Source organism: Morone saxatilis, unplaced genomic scaffold (assembly GCF_004916995.1).
Source record: "Morone saxatilis isolate NCDOM2014 unplaced genomic scaffold, NCSU_SB_2.0 Contig21, whole genome shotgun sequence".
NCBI classification, from domain to species: Eukaryota; Metazoa; Chordata; class Actinopteri; family Moronidae; genus Morone; species Morone saxatilis.
Genome location: NW_023339774.1, coordinates 19,511,455 through 19,515,602, shown reverse-complemented (window position 1 = coordinate 19,515,602; position 4,148 = coordinate 19,511,455).

The following is a 4,148-nucleotide window of genomic DNA, read 5'->3' as shown; positions in this document are numbered from 1 at the left end:
GTAAATAATCAATTTAATCAATTTCCAGGTTGTTTCCATGACTGGAAAGCATGTTAGGGCTATCATTGTTAGCATTTAGCCTCAAAGCACCAGCAAAGAGCCGGCTGCAGCCTTATCCTCTCACTAAAAAGTTCAACCTCCCTTCACACAACATCTATGATTTCTTTGTTTCCAGGCCTTCATTTGTTCCTCCTCTCTCCCTCCCTTTAAACCATTCTTCACTCAAGAGTTAAGCTGACTCCTCATTCATGCAGTTTATATTAGTTTCACACCTCACAGAGGCCCAATGAAGAAGAATTCCCCCCTCCCAAGTCAACCAGAGGTTTCATCCTTCACAGAACAACTCCCTGATCTCGTGGTTACCACATTTAGCACTCTAAATTAAACCCAGACAAACAGGACATATTTTGCTGTTATATATATATAAATATATATATAAAACGTCTCTGGGTATTGTTCTTGGAGATGAGGGCTCGCCTCCCCGGTTGGTCTGAGTGAGTCCAGGGTGCAGCTTGACAGCTGCAGTGATTAATGATGACAGACTGTGGAGCTGCTTTATCATCACATGACAAGGCTTTAACCTCTCAATCAGGCTAAATCAGCGACCCCTGAAAGAAAAAAGAGAGATAGTGCAACAGTTTCTTCAATTAAAATCATTAAGTCTTAAGTCGCAAATTACGAACATCTGCCTCAGACGCTTCCTCTTGAGTTACTGAGGCCGATTTCCCAGAAATAGACTTCCTCTAGCTCTTTTTTTTGTCTTTCGTCCAACTTTATCACTTCATCCATCATCCTACTATGTGGGCTTTTCAAGTGGTCCAAAAATAAAGAGGACACAGATGTCAGCCATGCTATATACTGATGTTTGCTAAAAAAAACACCATAAAAATCCGTAACTTACATCCACCCACAGACACACAAATGCACTTTCCCCACTTTTTAAAAACTTAGCTGCAGACGCTATCCTGAGACACCACAGCGCTTGTGTGTTAAATTACCCACAACCAACGATAAATTAGTCTCCGCACTTGAGCAGGTATTTGTATTTCTAAAAAAAAAGGGGGGGGGCACCTCTCTTCTGTCTCAAGTCGCCAAAAAGTTTAGTGGCGTACAAGAGGGCAAATGCAATTATGGTTTCTTTTGCTAATGTGCGTGGCCCCAGCTGGTTTTGATCTGGCTTTGCTCTGAGGGCTCCTCGCTCGGTTGTCAGCTCTCATGCATCACAAACCCGGTGCTTAACGGAAAAACGTGCTTTGGCAGCGACCAGCAGAGAGGCCTGGAGGCCAGCGGGTGCTGGTGGGTTAGCCGCATGCAAGGAGGGATGGGTGGGTGGATGGGTGGGTAGCGGGGGTAAAGGAGGGTGACACCATCCTCCTCCTCCTCCTCTCTCCCTCTTCCGCATCTGGATCCTCACGGTCACATTCTCTCATTTCTTTATGGTTTTTCACCCTCTTCATGAATGCAACCGCTGGTAATCAGCGTGACCCAAGAGCAGACGCCATGCCGCAAGGACTTTTTGGGAGGTCAGAAAACGTCTCCAAAGTACACACAACACACACATATATGTGGATAGCAAGAGAAAGTACAAAAAGCAAAGCGATGGAAGAGATGCTTGCATGGAAATAAGCAGACATGATTACTCAAATACAGTCATTAAGGAGGAAATGTTGTTTTTCAGGCTGTCAGGATGATTAATGAGGGACAGCAAATCCACTCAAATGCTGTTGTTTAGTCTAAACCAGCAGACCTGATCTCTGCCACTAACGTACAACAGACAGGATGTGTGTGTGTGTGTGTGTGTGTGTGTTCAATGTGTGTTAAATCACTAAGAAAATGTTAAAAAGATTACAGAGGAAAGCTGGAGGAGCACGGCGCTATTAAAGAGCACAAAACTCAGCATGAATTGCTCTGTTTTTACTTGTGTTTACATTGTAGTAATGATCATTAACAGACGTGGGAAAGTAATAGAGTGCAAATGCTTCGTTATTGTACTTAAGTAGTTTATTTCAAGGTATTCGTACTCCCGATATTTTTTACACAAAAGTATCTGTACTTTTAGTGTAGTTTTAAAGCATTTGAAGGGAGATTATTGATTATTATTATTTTTAGCATCATTGCTTATTATCTGTTTAATTTTGTACGGCTGTAATAAAGCGATATTTAGCATTTACAAGCATTTAGCCTCTCCAAAAACCACAAACACAAGATTAAAAGTGGGATTAATTAACTTGTTTTTATGTGTTTTAGCTGCTGCAGTCGTTAGCATGTCTGGCTAACTATCTTACCTATAAAAGTAATTGTGTGTCATGTTTCCAAGTGCCAAGAAGCATTTTATTAAAGTCTTTTTCATCAGTGTTTTCACCAGAACCGTGGCTATATGAGGCTTTGAAGCTGTACTTAGCAGAACCCCTCCCTTAACGCTGTAACGGTATACAAACTACAGTGTGTTAGCGGCCATCATTTGCGAGTTATTACAAGCGCTTTGGTTACTAGCCACAACCATTGCTACAGTATGCCTTCAGTTTAACGATAGTCGTCATCCTACAAGCTTTTTTTTCTTGTAGCATTAAAGTTATTATCAGACATTATGTTTGAAAATATAACAAAGTATCGATTTAGCTTCTGTCTTGTTTATCCAAGTATGTAAACTAACCATAAGCAGCCAAACAAATTGAAATGTAAGATCAGACGTATAATACTTAAAATACCAAGACTAACAAGCTCTACACCGCAATACAAAAACAAACAAATCTGTTTATTTACTTTTTATAGATTATTTGGTGAGGATGCTAACTTTAGCCTAGCAGCTTTAGCCTACCTTATTTTAGCACAATATCACGTCTGTAGTCAGAGAAATGAATATTTAAGAGACTTTAAGGTTCTTAAAACAAGGCTTGAAACATTAACAAGTCGTCTGGCTACAGCAATTCTCAGGGAGCTTACGTTTATTAGCCAGCTAGCTAGTTGTCATGTGAAATGTAGGGTTTCCTTCTGTCCCGTATAATTCAGGATCGTCTCGTATTACAAAATAAAATGCAGTGTCTTTGGACTTTAAATATAAATGTAGAAATATAACCCACTCGACTACATAGGAGTTCACACAACCATTAAATTAGCAATTACCTTTGTTATTTCTTTACAATTTCCCTCACTCTGCAGCAGGCTGACAGACATTTTATGATCTGAATGTTTGATCCTTAATATAACTGATGCAACTGCTTACTATTGAGAGAAGATAACCTTTAAAGTGATGCATAAAAAACACATTTTAGTGCATAAAATCTCACCAGAATACAGGAAATTAAGTGTACCTGCTTGATTTGTCAACAAGAAACAAAAGGGGGTCAGGGGGGAAGCTAACAGTCAATACCAAAATGAATGTTATTAAAACGCTCAATTTAGCTTATATGTCAGATTTAAATGAAAAAAACCACAACTTTTTCTGGTTTCCGTCAACATTCGCTCCAAACACATATTACGCTGCAATCCATCACTTAGATTTACATGGAAGTATTTCTAGAAAATTCGCCTTCTTTTGTGAGTTTTCCAGCATCGCACTGTGCCAAAGTCCTCGGAAGAAGCTCCAGATGTCCCCCCACCTCCCAGAATCGCGCTGGAAGGCTGATAAGGAATCAGCTTTCAACAGATGTCTTGTGCCTGGACTCGGTGATTTAGTAGCTGCGAATGATGAAACAGTGTTTCAGTGTCTCGCAGCCCCCCGACCGACTTTAATCATTATGCAAGCAGCTGCGGATCCGGGTGACGTCATGTTCAGCGGATGGGAACGAGAATGAGATGGTACATTAGTTTTTACATTTTTTTTTTTTTTTTGGGGGGGATATTTTTATCAATTTGGATGTGTTTGCTAGCATAATGCACAATCACTGGTATGTGGAAATGAAGCACAAAGGGAGCTGCAGATAACTATTATTTTGAGTTCATTCTTGACTCAAGGACCACTTACTTGATTTTTCTGGATTTGAAAGCTCTGGAAAAGTAGCCTTAAGTTAGGATTATTAAACTTTTACCTAAATAATGAAGGTTTATGAATATCCAAGATGCTTTTTGTTTTGGTCCAACAAACAGTAAAAACCCACAAAATGTTAAATTTACAATGAAAAAAGATGCAAATTGTCACATTCAAGATG